Genomic DNA, 23,445 nt, shown 5'->3' with positions numbered 1-23,445 from the left:
ATAACTGACCTTTTTTTTTTTCTTTGTTCATACGAAGCACACAGTTCTTAATGAAATGGTCAGATTTTCCACAATAAAAGCACAAACCTTCAGAAAACCTGCGGTCTTTTTCCTGAGAGCGGGGTGACATCGCCCCAATCTCCATCGGCTCTCCAATGTTAGTACAGACCCTCTCAAGACTAGGAGCTGACATGGCAAAGGATTTACTCTCATTAACCCTTGCACGCAGTCTCCTGTCCACCCGTATAGCTAATTGCATTGCCTCCTGCAAGTTTCCAGGTGTAGGATAAGCAATAAGCAGATCCTATACCCTTTCACCTAGCCCAGCAAGAAACAAACTTTTCAGAGCTGAATCGTTCCACCCCACCTGAGCAGACCACCGACGGAAGTGAGTACAATAATTTTCCACATTACCTGATCCCTGTCTCAAAAGTCTCAATTACGTCTCAGCTGATGAGACACAATTAGGATCATCATACAACAACCCCAAAGCAGAAAAAAAACTATCCACTGATCTAAAGCACGGATCACTAGGTTGGAGAGAAAAGGCCCATCCCTGAGGTTCTTTGCACAAAAGTGACATTATGAACCCTATGCGCTGTGATTCATCACCAGAGGATCTGGGTCTCACACGAAAATACAATAAACAAGCATTTTTAAAGGAAAAAAAATCTTGTTGTTCACCAAAAAATAAATCAGGCAATCGTACCTTTGGCTCCACAAAATGCGCTCCAGAACAGCTACTCACGTGTTGTTGGAGCTCGGCCACCTCCAGAGAGAGTCCCTGCAGGCGTTGAGCCAAATCCTGAACTGACACCATGATGGAAACTGGAGGTCTTTCCTTAGAGATATTTTTTGGCTGCACTTACTGTTATGATAGGCTACAAGCACTAAGGAAAGACAGGAGATCAGTCCCTAAAATAGAACTAAGCTAGATCCCTACGATGTAACGGGGAACCTGATCCTGCGATCAGACCCGCTAAAGTCCTCAGCTAGTCTGAACGAAGACCTATAGATGTGAGGGAGGGATCCCTACAAGAACTAGGGACTGGGAGAAAGATGGACACCTCCTAGCAGAAATTGTAGCAGTAAAAAGACAAACACACAACATAGAACAAAAAGGTCAAAAGACCTAGCTAAACTGACTGAGAAAGGTTACAAAGCACCTGGTTAGCTTAAGAGTAGAAATTACAATGAAGTCCAGCATGGCCAGAATGGCGGAGCAGGATTAAATAGGCAAAAAGGTCATGTGACCAGCAAAATAGAAAAAACCTAACAGGAGAGTTCTAACAGTTACTATATCATACACCACCTCGTCTTCCACTTCCGCACCCTGATCCTCCTCCTGACTTTCTGGCAATTGTGTCTCATCATCGTCCATCTCTTGTGACACTTTCCCACCGTGGCTGCTCAAATATTTGGGCATTGCTACATGCGATCTCCTCTTGCCCCGCATCAAGTGGACCGTGCGAGAGGCCCAAATCTGTAAATGGAAAAGTGAACAGCTCTTCAGAGTGTCCAAGTGTGGGATCAGTTGTCTCCGGGCACTCGGCATGGTGTGAGGAAGGAGGATCAGGGTGAGGAATAAACCCCCTTAATATATGCTGCAATGTAGGTGCGCTTTTTGAGGTGGTAGGCATGACCCTAACCCTGATAAGACAGGCTCTGGAGATGTGGCAAACAACTCTGAGACGAGTTGCGTTCCACCTCAGAGCTTGCGTTCCAAGGGCTGGATATATGTCACGGGGAAACCGGAAGTGACCTGGAATATCGTCCGCGAGTGCATGTGCAGTAGGAGACCTTGCGCTCCAGTGTGCGTGTCAGGAAATACACACAAGCACGATCATGGAGCACAATGCTGAAGGGATACGGGTACTGGAAATACACACCACATGGCAGGTCTGGCGGTTAGCATATAAAGTGTATGTAATCCACTAACAGTGTCAGACATTTCTGGAAGATGGCATAAGGCTCTAAACTCCCCTGAAAAATAAGGAAACGCGTTGGGAGCCGAAGCATGATGTAACCTGCACTGACTCCAATGAAGGAGACTTTGTGAGAGATAAGTCTGCCTATATATAAAAAATTGGTGAAATGGTTTAATTATGCCAAACTATTTAAATTGCACTAGAATCCGTGGACTGCTAAGAGAGTTTGATAAGCAGCAGGATGGTGTATAAGTTATGATATTGTACTTTGAGGTTTATGGTTTCTTAGTGCCTCACAAACTGACAGTATGCCAAATCAATCAATTTCACTATAAACCGAGGGCTGCTAAGACAGTGTGGCAAGCAGCAGGAGTGTGCAATAATTGATAAGGTATCAGTCATGACATAGTAATTGAGACCTATGGTGTTTTTGTGTCTCACAAACCTTTTTTTGTATAAATCTGACTGAAAAAAAGGGGGGTACGAGATTTACTCACTCCGATCCCTTAATTAAGTGGGATAATAAGAGCGTTTGATAATTAGAAATAATATAGAGAAAGGACTTCCCATATAGAAGTGCTCTAGTTGTGGCATAATGATTGATTAACTATCAGTAAGCCGTGTTTGAGCCTCCTGTAATAAACAGGGTATACGAATAGGAAATTGCACAGTCAGTTCAATAACTTGGTCTCATAAAGGTATAAATCCAGGAGTATTGTTTGTCTTCTTAATCAGATTGCATATATGTATATCTGAGGTTTTATATGCACAGTGCACTTTTTGGGGGTATAATTCTATATGTTTTTATTAGAAACAAATAAAACATTGATATTTTAACTTCTTGCTACTATCTTCTGATATCTATTATTGAGGTCATCTATATTAGCTGAATTAAGGGTGAGGAATATGCAGTCCAGACTCACGGCTTCTGAGACTTGACCGCGTGGAAGACAGGGTGTTGGTGGTGGCAAAGTGACTGGAAACATTATCCACTATCCAACCAACAACGTTTTGACACTGCTCTGGGTTCAATAGTGGTGTGCTGCGGTCCCCTAGGAATTGGGACAGGAAGGTCGGGCGAGAAGATATGGGTGTGGCACAATTTCAGATTGCCCACGGCCTGGGCCTCTGCATGCACCATCACCATCACGTCCAGTTCCCCGTCCCTTGCCACGCGCCTTGCCCATTTTAAATGAAGGACAATATCTTCCACACTCACTACAAATGGCTGAATTTGGAGCGAAGTTATATGTGATCTGTGTGACGGAGAAACCACAGTTTTAAATACTTGACCTGTAGGTAACTATTTTGAACAGAAAACCGGTGTCAAAAATTTCGCTGACACACTGAAACAAATTTTTAATGGAGGCCAGAAATGACAGTATTTCTAAAAACGTATATGTGATCCGTGTGACGGAGAAACCACAGTTTTAAATACCTGGCCTGTAAGTAACTATTTTGAACAGCAATCTGGTGTCAAAAACTTCGCTGACATTCTGAAATTCAGCAGGCAGAGTCTGTATCAGGAGTGCAGCAATGACTGGTACGCAACCTTACACAACTTAGACTGCAGAACAGGAAGGTTCCACTACAGCCAACCCAATAGATGGAGACCCAATCAGGATTCCCCACATTTAAAAAAATTAGTGGCAGACACCAGCAAAGTGGCATCAATTTCGCTACTGTACAAATAGTGTAAATAAGACCCACACCTCTTCCAGTACAGCCAACCCAGGAGATAGAGACCTAACCAGGAGTGTTCACATTGCTCTAAATAAGGGCCTAACACCTCCGAAGTGGCATCAATGTCATAAGACTACAAGTAGTTTAACGCAGACCCATACCTGTCCAACTACAGCCAACCCAGGAGATGCAGACTCAATCGGAAGTGTTTACATTTAAAAAAATAGGGCCTAAGACCACCATTTCTGTGGCCAACAGATTGGAGATGGTGGAGTTCAACTTCTTAGCTTTGTCATGTGCAGGATTACATGACCACAACAGCGGGATTGAGGGCTGGCTGCAGTGCTGAGAGAGGGCAGAGTACGGTGAAACGGACAAACCGATAGACAGTGAGTGAGGTACAGGCGGAGATTTTACGGTGGATTGAGAAGCCTGTGGTGTGCTCAGAGAAACAAACACAGCAGGCACAGCAGGCAAACACAGCTTGGCAGGGTAACAGAGGAAGAGAAAGAAGCAGCAGAGGTGTTTGATGAGGTGGGTGATGGTTGTTTATTAAAAATCAATTTAGAGTTTATCATGTTTGTGTACCCGTTTGGGGAGAATAATATCTGCACCAAATGCTCAATTTCACTACAGTATAACTATAGAAATTCATGGAGACCAAAACCTCTTCCATTACAGTCAACCCAATGGATGGAGACCCATTCAGGATTCCCAACATTTCCAAAAATTAGCGGCAGACGACAGCAAAGTGTAATCAATTTCACTACAGTAGAAATAGTGTAAATGAGACCTACATCTCTTCCAGTACAGACAACCGAAGAGATGGAGACTTAACTAGGAGTATTCACATTGCCCTAAATGAGGGCCTAACAAACACCACCGAAGTGGCATCAATTTTACTAGAGTATAAGTATTGCAAAGGAGGCCAAAACCAGCTCCTTTACAGCCACCCCAATAGATGGAGACCCAATCATGATTCTACATATTTCAAAAAATTAGTGGCGGACACTAGCAATATCTAATCAATTTCACTACAGTAGAAATAGTGTAAATAAGACCAACACCTATTCCAGTACAGCAAACCCAGGAGACGGAGACCTAACCAGGAGTGTTCACATTGCCATAAATGAGGGCCTAACACCACCAAAGTGGCATCAATTTCACTATAGTATAAGTATTGCAAAGGAGGTCTAAACCAGTTCCACTACAGCCAACCCAATAGATGGAGACCCAATCAGGATTCCCCACATTTAAAAAAATTAGTGGCAGACACCAGCAAAGTGACATCAATTTCACTACTGTACAAATAGTGTAAATAAGACCCACACCTCTTCCAGTACACCAAACACAGGAGATGGAGACCTAACCAGGAGTGTTCACATTGCCCTAAATGAGGGCCTAACTGTCACGCTGTCTCTGCATACTGGAGGTCAGGGGCCTAAGCTGACCCTAAGCTGGGGCCCTGACTAACCCCTCTACCTGGAGGTACTGTTAAAGGTACAGAGGTCCAGGCCGCCAGCGTAACCCCTACCTCCTGAGGATCCCTGCACCTCAGTAATCTAGTCCTGAGAAGGACCCCGATCACAACAATAGGGGACAGGAAATAATATGCCAACACTCAGTACTTAGACGAACAAGACAGTACAAGGGTCAAACCAAAAACCACCTTGCATACAAAAACTACTCACAACAACAGAGGGAACACCAACGGGAAAGGAGATAAATGATAAAGCGAGGAAGGGAAAAATCACACCAAATACACTTAGCTCAGAACTCCAAAACACCACGATCCGCTCTGTATGTCTGTATGAAATGCTTTCACCGACACTTCCCTAACAGACCGGCAGGCATTTGAAGGAGTCCCACTACAGCAGCATTGATTGCAGCTGGGCGAGGCTGGACCTCGTCTAGCACAGAGAGAGAGAGAGTTAACTCCCTCACTGCCGAAAAACACAAAGCACCAAAAACTCAGCTGCGAGAAGTCAGGCTGTGTAATCGTGACGATCTTCGTGGCGACACACCCGTGACAGTACCCCCCCTTCTACGAGGGGCCTCCGGACCCTCAGGGCCAGGTTTATCCGGGTGAGTCGTGTGGAAGGCCCGAACTAATCGGTCTGCGTTAATATCCGACGCAGGAACCCACATCCTCTCCTCAGGACCATACCCCTTCCAATGAACCAGGTACTGAAGGGACCGGCGATTAAAGCGTGAATCGATGACCCTCGATACCTGGAACTCCAAGTTACCATTGACCACCACTGGAGGGGGAGGTAAAGGTGATGGTACTACCGGCGCCACATACCTCTTAAGCAACGATCTGTGGAACACGTTGTGAATTTTAAACGTAGGGGGGAGGTCAAGACGGAATGCCACCGGATTAATTGTAGAACTGATCCTGTACAGCCCGATGAACCTGGGACCCAGTTTCCAGGAGGGAACCTTAAGTTTTATATTCCTGGTAGACAACCATACCCGATCGTTCACACTTAGGTCCGGACCAGACACTCTCCTCCTATCAGCCATACATTTGTATCGGTTCCCCATAGTATTCAGATTATTCAGTACCCCTCTCCATACTGAAGCGAGTGATGAGGAAAATCGTTCCTCCTCAGGAACCCCCGAAGAGCCCCCCCTACTGAAAGTACAAAATTGGGGGTGAAAACCATATGCCCCAAAAAACGGGGACTTACCAGTGGACTCGCTCCGCCTATTATTAAGAGCAAACTCTGCCAGAGGTAAGAAAGAAGCCCAGTCCTCCTGGTTCTTTGACACAAAACACCGGAGATATGTCTCCAAGCTCTGGTTCATACGTTCCGTCTGACCATTGGTCTGAGGATGAAAAGCCGATGAGAACGATAAATGCATCCCCCGCCGTATACAAAACGCCTTCCAGAATTTGAACACAAACTGAGACCCCCGATCTGACACCACCTCGGAGGGTACCCCGTGAAGCCTCACAATCTCCCCAATGAACACCTGCGCAAGAGTTTTAGCATTAGGAAGAGCAGGAAGAGCGATAAAATGTGTCATCTTGCTGAACCTGTCCAGTACAACGAGTATGACCGTTTTACCCGAAGACGGCGGGAGGTCCGTAATAAAGTCCATAGACAGATGAGTTCAAGGACGCTCCGGGATCTTCAAAGGTAAGAGGGCCCCAGATGGACGGGTATGTGAGGTCTTAGAGCGCGCACAAACCCCACAGGACGCGACAAAAGTTACCACCTCCTTATGTAAGTTAAGCCACCAAAACCGACGCGAGAGGAGATCCACCGTTGCTTTACTCCCCGGGTGTCCTGCCAAAGCTGAGTTATGGTGTGCCTCGATCACCTTTTGTCGCAACTGATCTGGAACAAACAGTCTCCCCGGAGGTCCAACAGGGGCGTCCCTCTGAGCCTCCAATACCTCCTCCTCAAGCTCAGAGCATACTGCCGAAACCACCACCCCCTCCTGAAGGATAGGAACCGGGTCGTCCGTATTCCCGGCCCCAGGGAAACTACGAGATAAGGCATCCGCCTTTACATTTTTTGACCCAGGACGATATGTAACGACAAAATTAAACCTGGTAAAAAACAATGACCACCTAGCTTGTCTGGGATTCAGACGTTTTGCGGACTCCAGATATAGCAGGTTCTTGTGATCGGTGATGACGGTGACCGGATGGACTGCCCCCTCTAAAAAATGGCGCCACTCCTCAAAAGCTAACTTAATGGCCAAGAGTTCCCTATTGCCGACATCGTAATTCCTCTCAGCAGACGACAATTTTTTAGAGAAAAAGGCGCACGGATGCCACTTACCAGGGGACGAACCTTGTGACAACACTGCTCCCACCCCTACCTCGGAAGCGTCTACCTCTACAATGAATGGCTGTGACGCATCAGGTTGAATGAGCATGGGTGCCGAGGCAAAACATTTTTTCAAGGAGGAGAATGCTTGACAAGCCTTGTCAGACCACCTAGAAAAATCTGTCCCCTTTTTAGTCATGTCTGTGAGAGGCTTAACCATGGAAGAGAAATTCCGAATGAACTTCCGGTAATAATTAGCAAACCCCAGGAAACGTTGTAGTGCCTTAAGATTCTCTGGCCGATCCCACTCAAGAACTGCCCGCACTTTCCCAGGGTCCATACGAAAACCGGACGCTGAAACCAGGAAGCCCAAAAACTGGAGTTCCTGTACGGCGAACACACACTTTTCCCATTTGGCATACAGTTTATTATCCCGCAAGATCTGTAACACCTGCCTAACGTGCTCCTGATGAGACACCAGATCCGGCGAGTAAATTAAGATATCATCCAGATATATGACAACAAACTGTCCCACCAGGCGGCGAAAAATGTCATTAACAAACTGTTGGAACACCGCCGGGGCATTAGTCAGACCGAATGGCATGACAAGGTTCTCATAATGCCCCTCCGGAGTGTTAAACGCCGTCTTCCACTCATCCCCCTCCTTCATCCTAATCAGATTGTACGCCCCCCTGAGATCCAATTTAGAGAACCAATTGGCGCCCACGATCTGATTAAAGAGATCGGGAATAAGTGGGAGCGGATACGGATCTCGGACCGTAATCCGATTAAGTTCACGGAAATCCAGGCAAGGGCGTAGGCCTCCATCTTTCTTCTTAACAAAGAAGAACCCCGCGGCCACCGGTGAAGATGAAGGTCTAATATGCCCCTTAGCCAGACTTTCTGAAATATAATCCTTCATGGCCTGCCTCTCAGGACCAGAAAGGTTATACAACCAAGCTTTAGGTAACTTGGCCTCAGGGAGCAGTTTTACAGAACAGTCATACTCGCGATGAGGAGGTAGTTCCTGACACCCTTTCTCCGAGAATACATCCTCAAAGTCCACCAGAAATGGAGGCAAGACCCTAGGAGTAACCGCACCGATGACCGTATTCATGCAGTTTTTATTACAGAATTTACTCCATTGGCTTATCTCTCTGGATTGCCAATTAATAACCGGGTTATGCTTAGTTAACCAAGGAAGGCCCAACACTATAGGAGTAGGAAGACCCTCCAACACGTAGCAAGACAACAGTTCTTTATGTATCGCCCCCACTTGAAGTTTTACGTTATGCACAGCTTGCAAAAAACTTCCCTGACCGAGAGGCCTGGCATCGATCGAGAATATGGGGATGGGTTTAGCCAACTCACTGAATCGCATACCTTGAACCCGGGCAAACCGAGCGTCCACCAGATTAGCCCCGGCCCCACTATCCAGAAGAACAGATATCCTCTCAGTTCTCGTACCCACCACCACCTCCGCCGGTACGAGAAACTGAGACGAACCTAGGGACGAAATACCTACTCCCAGATTGCCGTCCACCACACAACCTGGGATCAACAGTTTTCCGACGACTCTTCACTCTGCAAGGGACGGGATGGACACCCCCCAATAAAATGTCCCTTTCTCCCGCAGAAGAAACACCTTCCTGTCTTATGGCGCATCACCGGTCCCCTCCCCCGAAATGATGTCCCTCCTAATTGCATAGGCTCCTCTGGACTGACCAGGGGAACTACCATATGAGGGGACCTTGTAGGAGGTGGAGTCATCACAGGGGGTGGAGTTATCCCGCACCTCTCCCGAAGCCATCTGTCAATGCGAATAGCAAGGGCCATAGCGGCTTCCAGTGACGCGGGAGAGTCATACTGTGCCAACACATCCTTTAATTTGTCGGATAAACCTTGACAAAACTGGCTCCTAAGAGCCGGGTCATTCCACTGGGTGTCCGTGGCCCACCTACGGAACTCCGAACAGAATTCCTCCGCCAGACGATCTCCCTGCTGGATCCTATGTAACTTAGATTCAGCAAGGGAGATCCGATCTGGGTCATCATATACGAGACCCAGAGCTGCAAAAAACCTATCCACTGACTGGAGAGCCGGGGAGCCCGGGGGAAGAGAGAACGCCCAAGATTGTGGGTCCCCTTGTAGGAGCGAGATGATTATTCCCACCCTTTGTTCTTCACTCCCCGATGACCGAGGCCGCAGCCGAAAGTACAACTTGCATGCCTCCTGGAAAACAAAAAACTTGTCCCGCCCCCCAGTGAACCTGTCAGGGAGAGCTACTTTAGGTTCTCGTCCGGCTTGCTCCTGGGGATATAAAACCTTAGACCTAACGTCCGCCAGCTCCATGGACAAACTCTGCAACTGCCGAGCTAGACTGGCTACTGGATCCATGGTAGCTGGAGAGAATCTTAGTTGGTCGGTGAAAATGTCACGCTGTCTCTGCGTACTGGAGGTCAGGGGCCTAAGCTGACCCTAAGCTGGGGCCCTGACTAATCCCTCTACCTGGAGGTACTGTTAAAGGTACAGAGGTCCAGGCCGCCAGCGTAACCCCTACCTCCTGAGGATCCCTGCACCTCAGTAATCTAGTCCTGAGAAGGACCCCGATCACAACAATAGGGGACAGGAAATAATATGCCAACACTCAGTACTTAGACGAACGAGACAGTACAAGGGTCAAACCAAAAACCACCTTGCATACAAAAACTACTCACAACAACAGAGGGAACACCAACGGGAAAGGAGATAAATGATAAAGCGAGGAAGGGAAAAATCACACCAAATACACTTAGCTCAGAACTCCAAAACACCACGATCCGCTCTGTATGTCTGTATGAAATGCTTTCACCGACACTTCCCTAACAGACCGGCAGGCATTTGAAGGAGTCCCACTACAGCAGCATTGATTGCAGCTGGGCGAGGCTGGACCTCGTCTAGCACAGAGAGAGAGAGAGTTAACTCCCTCACTGCCGAAAAACACAAAGCACCAAAAACTCAGCTGCGAGAAGTCAGGCTGTGTAATCGTGACGATCTTCGTAGCGACACACCCGTGACACTAACACCACCGAAGTGGCATCAATTTCACTATAGTATAAGTATTGCAAAGGAGGTCTAAACCAGTTCCACTACAGCCAACCCAATAGATGGAGACCCAATCCGGATTCCCCACATTTAAAAAAATTAGTGGCAGACACCAGCAAAGTGAAATCAATTTCACTACTGTACAAATAGTGTAAATAAGACCCACACCTCTTCCAGTACACCAAACACAGGAGATGGAGACCTAACCAGGAGTGTTCACATTGCCCTAAATAAGGGCCTAACACCACCAAAGTGGCATTTATTTCATCAGACTACAAGTAGTTTAACGCAGACCCAAACCTGTCCCACTACAGCCAACTCAATGGTTGGAGACACAATCAGAATTCTCCAAATCTTCCAAAATTAGGGCCTAAAACCTGCAGCAGCAAAAGCAGGCACAGAAGCCATATCACAGACTGCAATTTCAAGAGATCAATGCAGCACACTCAAAACAACAACATTGCCTACTCTGTACAGTCTGCAATTGGGGTGCAAAAGTCCTTGGAGATCCATGACTTATTCATCTTGATGAAAGTTTGGTGTTCTACACTTTCAGGGGACAGCCGAGTGCGATTATCCATGAAGACACTACCAGCAGTGCTGAAGACACGTTCACAGAGAACGCTGGCTGCCGGGCATGATAAAACCTCCAAGGCGTGAGAGGTGAGCTCAGGACATGCATCCATTTTTGAAGACCAAAATGTAAAAGGGTCCAAACCCTCCCTGATGGTATTGATATTGAACTCTAGGTACTCCTGCACCATCCTCTGCAGTCGCTCACCACGTGTCAGACTTGTACTCTGTGTGAAAGGACTCCCAGGAATTGCTTCTGCCACTTATTCTGCAGCTGATAATGTTTTGGCCTTCACGAACAGTCGTGCCGGAGGTTGAAAGACTACAACTGCGAAGCATACTGTGTGCCTCACTGTTATCTTGGGAAAACCTCTATTAAGGTTATTTAAAAGCTTGTTTTGATACTCCAACATAAGCGGGTCACTTTCCAGGGCGGGAAGCATCTGGCAAAATTGACTCTTATAACGTGGATCTAACAGAGTGGCAATCCAGTAGTCAGCATTATTTTGAATCCTAACTATACGGGGATCATGTTGCAGAAAGTGCATCAAAAAGGCACTCATATGTCGGGCTCTTACAGAGGTCCAAAGTCAGGCTGTATTGTGGGCTGCGTAACACTGATGCTTGTTTCCTCCGTCCCCTCCTGCCAACCACGTTCAAATGAGAGGGGATGATTAACTTCTTCATCCTCTGACAGCTACTTGCCCATCACCTCTTCCTCCTCCATTAGTTCCTTGGCTCTTGCACCTTCACTAACAATTTGCCTGGTATCACCAAACCCCCTCGATCGCTGTAATCTACCGTCACTTGGCATCCGCCTGTGTGACGACAGACTGGAAATTTGAGACATTGGTATTCTCCTCCTCTTCTTCTGGGGCCACCACCTCCTTCCGCAGGTTATTCAAAGTTTGCTCCAGCATGTATATGACCAGAATAGTGATGCTGATAACAGCATCGTCAGCACTTACCAGTTTAGTAGCCATTTCAAAATAATGCAGAAGGGTGCAGAGGTCCTTAATCTGTTCCCACTCCACAAACGTGATATGCCCCAAGTCCGTACTGCATTGCTCCAAGCTATATGTCATGACATACTGCGTCAGAGCTCGTTGCTGCTGGCACAGTCGCTGCAACATATGCAAAGTGGAATTCCACCGTGTCGGCACATTGCAGATCAACCTGTTAACTGGCACTGATAAAGACCTCTGTATAGATTCAAGTCGAAGACATGAGGGGTGCGAACGGCAGATGTGAGCACACAGCTTCCGTACTTTGTGAAGCAGCTCATCCAGGCCAGGATAGTGGTGGAGAAATCGCTATACCACCAGGCTGAGGACGTGAGCCATTCAAGGCACGTGTGTGAGCTTGCCTCGGCTTAGGGCCGCTAACAAGTTTGCACCGTTATCGCACATGGCCTTCCCTGGCTCTAGGTTCAGCAGAGACAGCCATTGCTCAAGCTGAGCCTGGAGAGTTGCCCACAACTCTTCACCTGTATGACTGCGATCTCCAAGGCATATTAATTTGAAGACTGCCTGACTACGATGAGACATGACTGCACAGTACGGAGATGGTGTGCATTCGCGCCGCACCCTTGCAACGCGTGTCTCATTAAGGCAGAGGTTGTGTGTGCAGGTGGAGGCCCTAGAGGAGGTGGAGGGCGCAGAAGCAGCGGAGGAAGTGAGAAATACAGAGGTCTCTTCTGCAAGCCTTGGGGATTCCAATATTTGTGGAGCAGCCCCTTCCCCGTCTGCCCCCACAGCCACCAGAGTCATCCAGTGCCCAGTCAGCAAGATGCCACCCAAGCGCCCATCTATCTAGCTAATATCTCTCATCACACAGGAGAACACTGAGCTGCGTCTGTCTCCAGCAGTGACATGGATATAATGGTGCTGAGGGAACATGGCCGCTTTTTATATTGAGAGTACATGTGATTTCTGCAGCCAATTGCAGAAGCCCTTATGTCTGGACAGTGTAAATGCTTCCTGTGCTATGATTGGCTGGCCGCGCTTTCCTCAGTTAAAGTTACTGCCCACAGGAAAAAAAACAAACAAACAGTGCCCCATTGATCTGACCTGTTCTAAGCTCTCCACAGCCCCTACACTCACCTGGCACACGTCACCGCTCATCATACACTTGCACTATGCTAACAAAACTGTTCAAAACGCTGTGGTTGTACTGTATTCGTGGTCCCGCCCAAATTCATCAAACTTTTCCGATTTTAAGAAAATTTGCTCGCCTTTGCGATCACGAATCTGAATGTGCCATATTCATGCCGTATTTGAAACTTTCGAACATTCATCAAACAAATTCGCTCAACACTAATTGTAATGTCACTGATGATCACTGTATTACCTGTATACTTCACTATACACTATATGCCATCTACACAGTTCCTGTGTATAATTTTATCAGTGATCACTGTATTACTTGAACCCTTACACCAGGGGTGCACAAAATTTTTTGGTCAAAGGCCATATTGCCATACTTAACCATTCTCAAAGGCCGCAAAAAAATGTAAAGGGGTACTTACATGAATACATCACCAGAACCACCATCAGTACATTAATACATCACCAGAAACAAGTTTTAAGCATATGAGGAGGATTTGGAGAGTTTCTGCTCTAAAAAAACCTTTATGAATGTGTGGCGCCCAGGGGATGGGGACTACTCGGCGCCCGGGCCTTAATGCCTGGTCTTGGGGGACGTCGCGGTGGTCGGCTCCCGGGCCCGTACCCTGGGGCCTCTCTTAAAAAAGGGGAAAATAAAATGTCAAAGTTCGTGACACCACCTGTGGTGTCTGGTGAGGATCACCAGCGCTGCGGCAGTCCACTGAGGCCGGTGTTACGGCAGCTTTGATGGTGTAGCTCCCCACAGGTGGAGCTAGGCCTCAGGGCAGTGATGTTTGATGAGGTGCACGATATGGCGGTGACCCAGCCGGGTCCAAGGAAGAACATTGGACACACACACGGTTTGCTTCTGTACCTTTTACTGGTGGGAATGCAGGTACCGCCCGGAGCACTGTAGGGTGAGGGGTGCACTGCAGGACTCTCCCCAGTGAGCAGGTGTAGGGCCTCCTGTTTCTTCGCCGCTTAGTGTTAGTCTCTGGCCTGCCTGGAGCTAGGCCTAACTTAGTCTCTGTTCTGCACCGGCTGATCCTGTGGTAGGGCCTTCTGTTGGAGTACACACTCCCTGGTATATGGGGCCTCGGTAACTCCTGACCCTGGTATAACAGTCAGCGTTTGGTATTCCTGGGACCTGTAGTTCGCCAGGGGTTCTGGTTGTCTTCTGCTGGGTATAAAGAATCCCTGCAGACTCGGACACAGTGTCCGGTATATGGTTTCTGGGGTGAGCTGGTAAAGCTCCTCTGCCCCCAATGCTACTCACTCCTCTAGCCTTCGGACTACTAGGGCCCTCACTAGGCTATACACACTGGCATTTAGGTGGCTGCCTCTTCTGCTGCTCTCTGAGCGTCAGCAACGCTCCTAGCTCACTTAACCCGAGCTGCTTGAGTCTGACTGAGCTCCACTGCAGACTGACCTGTTTCTCTGTGTCTCACTCTGCAGGAACTGGCTGTGGACTCCAGACTGTTCTGTCTCCACTCTCTTCCTGAGGAGAACTTACTCACAGACTCTCTCCTTCTGTGTCTGAGCAGAAACTGCTGAATCATTCTCTGGGCTGCCTAGCTCCACCATCCCTATTTATTTCCCTATCAGGCTCCCTCTGGTGGTTTGAGGTGGAAGGTGGAGGTGTGTGTATGCTCTGAGGGCCTCTTGTAGAGAAAACCTGAAATGCACCCCTCCAGGATCTGGGACTCCATGCACAGCAGGGCGTCACAAATGCATTAACGCAAGCTGGGTTTTTGGAGCAGAAACTCACCAAATCCTTCTCATAAAAGACTCCAAATTTTGAGATTTGAGATTAGGTTTTATCATAGCCATGAAACGCATTATGAATTGCTATATGTGTATAAGATCAGAACCACCAACAGTACATGAATGCAGCATCAGAATCACCATCAGTACATGAACACAGCATCAGAACCACCATCAGTACATGAATACATTGCCAGAACCACCGTCAGTACATGAATACAGTGCCAGAACCACCATCAGTACATGAATGCAGTGCCAGAACCACCGTCAATATATAAATGCAGCGCCAGAACCATAGTCAATATATGACTGCAGTGCCAGAACCACTATCAGTACTTGTATACAGTACTAAGCATAATGCAGTGATTAAATGTAATGTCAATTCAGCAACATATACTGTATAATTTTATTGCATGAATCTACAATTCCCAGTATGTCCTTAACAAAGGTAAGGAGACTCTGGGAGTTAGCAGTCATCTTCAGACTGTGGACCATAAAGGAACCAGAGCACTGATGAGACGCAGGCAGTATCAACGCTGACTGGAGTAGTTCCCATCTCTTTTATCTCCATGTAGCACAGATGCCATTATGAGATGTGCTGTCCAATACTCATCTCTCCAGACTTACCTCTTTCACGTCTTCGGCAGCACTGCCCGACACAGTGCCCTTAAAAATAAAAGTATCATTATACTGCCCCATAAATATCTTCCAAGCTGCATTCCTGAATAATTTCAGTTATTCCCCTCACTGTTCTTCCTATGCAAAATATCCCCTCATTTTGCACCTATCCATAATCTCCCCCACAATTTTTGTCCAGTCTATTTTTGTGGTTTTGTGTGAAGTTATGTCCAATTTGTCTTTTTTTCTCTGTTTTTTTGTGTTGTTCCAATATACACAAAGGAAATAAACATGTGTATAACAAAACATGTGTAATTGCAATAATTTTCTGGGAGAAATACTAATTTCTAAAACAATTTCAAGGATGCCAACGGTTATGGCCACGACTTTAGGGGACTCATACTGCATATAGGGGGGCTCATGCTGTATATAAGAGACTATATGGGGCTCATGCAGTATTTATGAGTCTATGTGGGGCTCATGCTGTATATAGGGGGCTATGTCGGGCTCATGCTGTATATAAGAGGCTATGTGGGGATATTGTACATAGGTGGCTTCGAGGGGGTCATGCTGTATATAAGAAGGTATGTGGGGCACATGCTGTATAAATGAGGCTAGGTGGGGCACATGCAGTATGTAAGAGGCTATGTGGGGGCTCAGGCTCATGCTTCATGATCAACAGAATGAGGAAGTTTTATCCCTGCTAGAATAGAGCAGCATGTTCCGACAACCACTTAATTAATTTCCCACATGACTGCCGAGCAGGGCCAGGATGAGGAGTAGGGCGTTACCTCTTGCTTCTCTGAGGGGGGTGCACTTTGGGAGAGAAAAAAAAAAAACATTTCTGAATGCCAACGGCTGCCCGGCACCTTCCACCAGGCCCCAGACATTCAGCACAGTAACGGCCGGTGCGCAATCACACAGGGGAGCAGTGTCAGTCACCCACAGCGCTCGCACCTCTCTCTGCCTGCGCCCCAGCTGACGCCCCCTCCCTGCACTCAGTTGTATTCACATATATAAGATCCAGATATAATTGCTGTGAGTGCCGCATAGGTCTGGAACAGAGGAGCTGTAATCTGTTCCCTGCTCCGCCAGAAACTCTATCAGAATGCAAGCCACTTCTGACCTAGGCCCACTTGGAGATGACACAGGCAGGGAATGTCAGATGTCTGAATGCAATGACGACATGGAGCCATTGAGCACCCACTGCTGTACAGAAAAGAAGAAGAGACGGTGGCCGTGGTGTACAGGGAGCCTGGATTAGGTGAGTTTAAGCCTTTTTTCATTTTTCTGATATTTTCTGCTATTATTTTGCCAATGAATGGGGGATATTATATGAGCCGCTGGTTGTGGGTGACATATGAGGGGCTAGTTGTGGGGGGACAAATGAGGGCTGGCTGAGGTGGCATAAGAGGTTCTGGCTGTGGGGGACTTATGAAGGGCTGGCTATGGGGACATAGGATGGGCTGCCTGCAATGACATAAGAGGGTCTGGCTGTGGGGGGCTTTTGAGGGCCTGGCTGTGGGGACATACAAAAAGCTGGCAGCGATGAGAGATAAGATAAGAGTCTGGCTGTGGGGAACATATGGGGAGTGGCTGTGGGAACATAAGAGTGGCTGGCTGTGGGGACATATGAGGGGCTGGCTGTGGTGACATATGAAGGGCTGGCTGTGGTGACATATGAAGGGCTGGCTGTGGGGACATACGAGGGGCTGGCTGTGGGGACATAAAAGGGCAGGCTCCATAGGCTTTTGACGACGGTTTATTGGAACGTTGTGGGAAGTGCTGGACTACGTCGGATCTGTGTGGGAACTCTTTTTTATAATAAGTTGGTGAACAAGGGACAGTGTCTTGTTTGGTTTCTCTCTTTTTATGTTTTTCAGGTTTCAGTTTGTAGACTACGGAGGATTCCCTGAACTACATTGAACTTGCGTGGGATTTTTTCTTTTTTTTTTAATAAATTGGTGAACCAGAGAAAGAATTGGGGAATGTTTTTTTAAATAAAGCATTTTTGTGTGTGTTTTTTTCTTTTTAGTACTGGGTCAGTAAAGCGCGTGTCTGAAAGACACTTCTCATTACTAACACTAGGGCTTCATATCTGCTGTGTTTTTGGACAATTCACAACTGACATCAACCCCAAACCACATTGCCCCAATTGCCAACGCACCAGGACAATCGAGAAGAGCGAAGGCATCTCATGTGAACCCCACTTCTGGGGCGGCTGTAGGCTGGAAAGAGCCCAATAACCATGGACCTTCACTGCCTGATAATAGCAGCTCTCAGCTGTCTGCTTTACTTTTTTAGTTACCAAAAATATTGGGGGCCCACGTAATTGTTTTCATTTATTGATTTATTAGGTTAATCCATGTAAAGTAAGCAACATAAGCAAGGCACTAATTATATATCTCATGGATATCTATCTATCTATCTATCTATCTATCAATTTACCTCATATCTAACTATCTCTTTCTTTTCACATCTTTAACACATACAAATCTTTACTTTCTATTTTGCATTCTAATACGGTACATGTCACATGGATGGCACACGTATATCAACTGTGTGCAGTAAGGATTGTCATCAGTGCTGCCGGAAAAAAACAAACATGTCTACGTGTGTGTCACACGGACACACGGTCCATGTGAAAACACGGACATGTACCTAGTCCCATAAATAATATTGGGTGTGCGTGTATATGTGTCTCCGCAACGCGTGGAAATGGATGTCACGCACCGGGGTGGATTAAGAGCAGCCAGGGCCCCAGGCAGTTTAGAAGGTGTGGGCCCCCCCCCACAGGTACCCGATGTATCACGTGACATGTCACATGATCCCCTTTGATAGATCATGTGACTGGTCATGTGACTAACACACAGATGCTTTGGTCACATCTGTAGACGGAAAATGATGGAAATTTTTTTCCATTATGTACACAGCCCTATACATAACATAGCGCTATATATAGTAGAGCAGCGGTGGGAGATTAATTTCCTTGAGGGGCCACAGGAGAGACCGTGACTGTTGTGGAAGCCAAACCAATAGGCTGAAATTAATTCTACTCAATATTAAAAATATTAACAAAATAATAAAAAAATATATATTAATTGTATGACTTAATATTGCGCAGGATTAAGCATGCTGACATCCCCCTATATACAGTATGAACCCCCACATAACTCCCTAAATACAGTATGAGCCCGCACATAGCTCCCTAGATACAGAATGAGCCCCACACATAGCTCCCTACATACAGTATGAGCCCTCGCATCGCTCCCTAGATACAAAACGCTACTCCAAAAGCATAAGTAATGCATACTGGCTAGAGAAAGAATATATCATATCTCCCCATCTAGTCAAAATGGACAACAACATGCAGTGGGTCACCTATAATAACTAGTGTTGAGCCACCCCCGTAGTGTTCGAGTTCGGTTCGGTTCGTCGAACACCCGTGTGTTCGCCGAACTGTTCGTCGAACTGTTCGTCGAACACCTTCGAACACCGTTAAAACCAATGGCAGGCAAACAAAAACACAGAGAAACACATAGAAAACACCTTCAAAGGTGTCCAAAAGCTGACAAACTGCTCAGAAGACATAACTAACACATGGAAAAGTGACAAGTACATATAGTCATGCGAAAATAAAAGAGGTGGAGGAGTAAAAGGAGGGGGAGACACAGATATAGGCATGTCATGCCCTTCTAAAATCCAAAAAGTGAGAAGCCGACACAGCCAGTCCGCTCCTGCCCGTGCCACCTCCGTGTCGCCGGGTTTGTGCCAGAGCCGCGGTGAACCCTGATGGCCAGCCCCCCTCTCCCAATACTGGTGCCTGTCCGCTGGTGGGTCGAGCGAGCCCCCCTGTGGTGGAGGCAGCTCTAAGCTTTTTAATTTAAATTGTCTCTCTAATTTGAATGAATACACTTTAAATCCATTTACAAGGATCTATTGGAGGGCAAGTCTCATGCCAGCAGCCGCGTAATTCCAGCTCCAGTAGCGTCCACTAAAGCTGCTGCAGTTAAAAAGCTTTTATAAGGATCGAGCTCGGCTGTCCACCGCAAGGCATCCTACTGCCAGTCCCAGCCCCTATGCCTTGGGGTGCCTCCTGATGCTCTTCACTAAGTATCCCATGGTCCCGAAGCATTTCCTTTGAAAAAATTAAGTGTCTAAACTACAGGTGGTGTAGCTTGCTTAACAGCCGGGATAATCCGCTGACTAGCAGACACTGCTACTAGGCACAAAGTATTTCCTGGGCTAGATGCAGTTAAAAATTTGTAATTAGATACTCTCGTTGGATGCTGAGAAAGCATTCCATAGAGTCTCCTGGCACGCCATATATGATTCTCTTAAAAAGCTTGGGGTAGGGGTCTAGGGGACCCTTTTATAGCCAAAATCACGGCCCTGTATCGCAATACGTCACCTAGGCTGAAGATAAATGGAACTGTAGCACCCTGAGGGCTCGGTTGCTACAGACGTATTGCACCTCACCCAGAGGTGTGATATCTCACTCTCAGGTAAGGGTGGAGTGTGGATCAGGACCCGACACCTGCATGCATTACACCACATTGCCGTGGGGCAGGGCGACCAATATGCCCCTGAGATGGGCACGACAGTCCCTGTCCCTGGCTGGAGTGGGGGGAGGGAACACTGAGGAAGGGGAACCCGGTAGTGCAGGAGCAGGGAGGAAGCAGTTTCTGGGTGCATTGAGAAGGGAGTATAAAAGGTGGGCACCATCTTAGTTCAGTGCAGAGAAGTCTGAGCAGAAGTGGCAGGGAGCAGGGGCTCTGCATGAGCTCTGCTCCGGAGGCGGGCCTAGTAACAGAGGCCCAGGCCTGGAAGAGGGAGAAGGAAGGAAGAGGAGCGGAGAAGGCTCCAGGAACGAGGAAAGAAGGGATCCCAGGGGTGCGGACGGGCGAGTCGCCACCGCACGCCCGAATCCACCTGCGTGGAGGGGTCAGGCCAAAGGGGGAGACCGGTCCCCGAACTAGTGGAGGCAGGAAACGACCCTCAGCTAGAAACCGGAGGCTCTGACATTTTATGTGGCGCAGCCCCTCGCTACACCCGCTAGGAAGGCACCACATAGGGTCAGGGAAACTGGCGCCAAGTTTACCAAGAGGAGGCCCGAGGCAGCCGGACAGAAGTGTTGGTAAGAAAGGCCAGACAAAGGACACACAAAGGGGGTCCTGTGAAGTGCTCCAAAGTTATCTGGGAGTTGTCTGAGCCCCTCACCTGGTGAGCACAGTACGACGTGGGCAGCCGTTACCTGCAGACGTGGTCTGGATAATAAGAACTGTGAGTAAAGGCCCTGAACTGCATCACTGACTCCGTGTCGTTACTGCTGCTGCCCTGCACCATCACCCCCATCCTCCGCATACACTGCCCTGAGGCTATACTCCTCCCGTGGGGAGTTATGCTACGCTCTGCTGCACCCACAACACCAGCCTCAGCGGTCTGCCCTGTAGCGGCGGTTCACTCTGACCGCAATCCACGGGTGGCGTAGTCGTACATTTAAACATCAAAACCACATAAATAGTTCCGCCACTGGTTTGACCGCCCTGAGCCACGGAACCGGGTCACCGCCACGAAGACTACAACCGCCAGCATCCACCAAAAAGGGTCCGGCTCCGGGTGTCCCAAGGCCCAGGGGGTGCGTCAGAACATTTTCATCACCTTTCACAATCACCAATGGGACAAGGCAGGGATGTCCTCTGTCCCCTCTCTTATACATCCTAGTGACGGAGCACCTGCTCTCATCAATTCGCCATAACCCCAATATTAGGTGGATTGAGGTGGGAGGCACCGAGTACAAGTGCTCTCTATTTGCTGATGATGTCCTAGTATATATCACTCAATCACATATATCCATCCATGCTGTTATGGCTGAAATAGATCACTTTGTTACATGGTCAAATTTTAAAATCAATGCAGCGAAGTCTGAGGCCCTCGATGTCTCCCTCCCCAAATCCATATAGGATTCCATCCAGTCCAACTTTCCCTTTGCCTGTCCCTCACAGGGTATCAAATACTTAGGAATTCCTATTCATAGAGACCTCTCCCATCTATGTTATCTTAATTTTGGGCCCTTTATTGAACAACTCCATACAGACCACGGTTGGCAAGTTAGAACTGTAAGATTCACTACGTGAACCGCTGGTGTTTTGTGGAAAAGCACATGTACACTGCGTTCCAAATTATTATGCAAAAAGTGTTTAGGAGTGATAAGGGAAGAATTTGTTTGTTTGTCAGTTAAACTCATTGATGGTGATGTGTGTCAGGGCTCTTTATATCACTGTAAGCAATTGCAGACACCTGTGCTAATTAGTTTGGCAGGTGTGTCCAATGAAAGGCAAGACTACTTAAGAAGGCTCTCTCACATTATTAAGCAGCCTACATTTTCTGCCAAAATGGGAAAGAAAAAGGATGTGTCGGCTGCTGAGAAGCAACAAATTGTGGAGTGTTTAGGTCAAGGCATGACTACAATCAACATTGTGCGATGATCAGGATGAAGTGTCTTGGCAATCAAGAAGTATGTAGCTGATTCACAGTACACACGTGTGCGTGCTGATAAGGGCAAATTGAGGACTCTTTCCTACAGGCAATTACGTCAGGTTGAAAGAGCAGCGGCAAAAAAGCCTTGTCATAGCAGCAGACAAGTTTTTGAAGCTGCTTGTGCCTCCAACGTCCCCCGAACAACAAGATGCAGGGTCCTTCAGAGGTTTGCAGCTGTGCATACGCCATCCTGTCGACCTCCTCTATCCACTTCACACAAGCAGAAACGGCTCCAGTGGGCCAAACATTACATGAAGACTGATTTCAAAACAGTTTTGTTCACGGATGAGTGCCGTGCAGCGCTCGATGGTCCAGATGGATGGAGTGGAGGATGGCTGGTTGATGGACACCCCACGCAAACACGGCTACAGCGCCAACAAGGAGGAGGTGGAGTAATGTTTTGGGCTGGAATCATGGGGAGAGAGATTGTCGGCCCCTTTAGGATCCCTGAAGGCGCTAAAGATGAACTCCATAATGTATGTGGATTTTCTCAAACAGCACTTCCTGCCATGGTTCAAGAAGAAGAACCGTGTATTTCACAGCAAGATCATTTTTCTGCATGATAATGCACCATCTCATGCTGCACATAAAACATCTGCATCTCTGGCTGATATGGGCATAAAAGGGGACAAACTTATGGTGTGACCCCCATGCTCCCCTGACCTCTACCCCATTCAGAACCTATGGAGCATCATTAAAAGGAGTGTCTATGATGGCGGGAGGCAGTTCACATCTAAGCAACAGCTCTGGGAGGGTATTCTGTCCTCATGCAAAACAATTGAAGCAGAAACCATCCAAAACCTGACAAATTCAATGGACGAGAGAGTTCAGAAGCTCCTTTCGAACAAGGGGTCCTATGTGAAAATGTAACATCACCTAGAATAAAGTTTTGAGTTGAAAACTGTTTGATTTCAGTTTCTATCAACCTGCTAATGCTTATAATTTCAAAAATGACCATTTTTTTGGTCTTTATTAAAATGAAAAGGTTGATCGAAAAGTTTGGGGGATCTAAGAGTGTGGCAACCCAGTAGTCATGATTACTTCGAATTCTGACAATATGAGGGTCATGCTGCAGGTAGTGCAGCAAGAAGGCACTTATGTGTCTTGCGCATCTCGGAGCCCCAAAATTATTTTCCGGGCTAGATGCAGCTAAAAATTATTTTTAATTTTAAATCTGGTGAAGCTTTAGTATAGATGGCCTTATAGGATCAGTGCTGCACACTGCTACAAAGCCCAAATTATTTTCCAGTCAAGATACAGATAAGCATGATTAGTAATTTGAAAGCTTAAAACGGTTGGTAGGGTGATTTTAACCAATCATCAAGCTTTTACTCTCCCCAGGATGACACAGGGGTAGAAAAGTCA

Source organism: Phyllobates terribilis, unplaced genomic scaffold (genome assembly GCF_046119375.1).
Source record: "Phyllobates terribilis strain yellow unplaced genomic scaffold, ASM4611937v1 Scaffold_11__3_contigs__length_659146591, whole genome shotgun sequence".
Lineage (NCBI taxonomy): Eukaryota > Metazoa > Chordata > Amphibia > Anura > Dendrobatidae > Phyllobates > Phyllobates terribilis.
The sequence above is the reverse complement of the archived record's forward strand: the minus strand, read 5'-3'. Positions refer to the sequence as shown.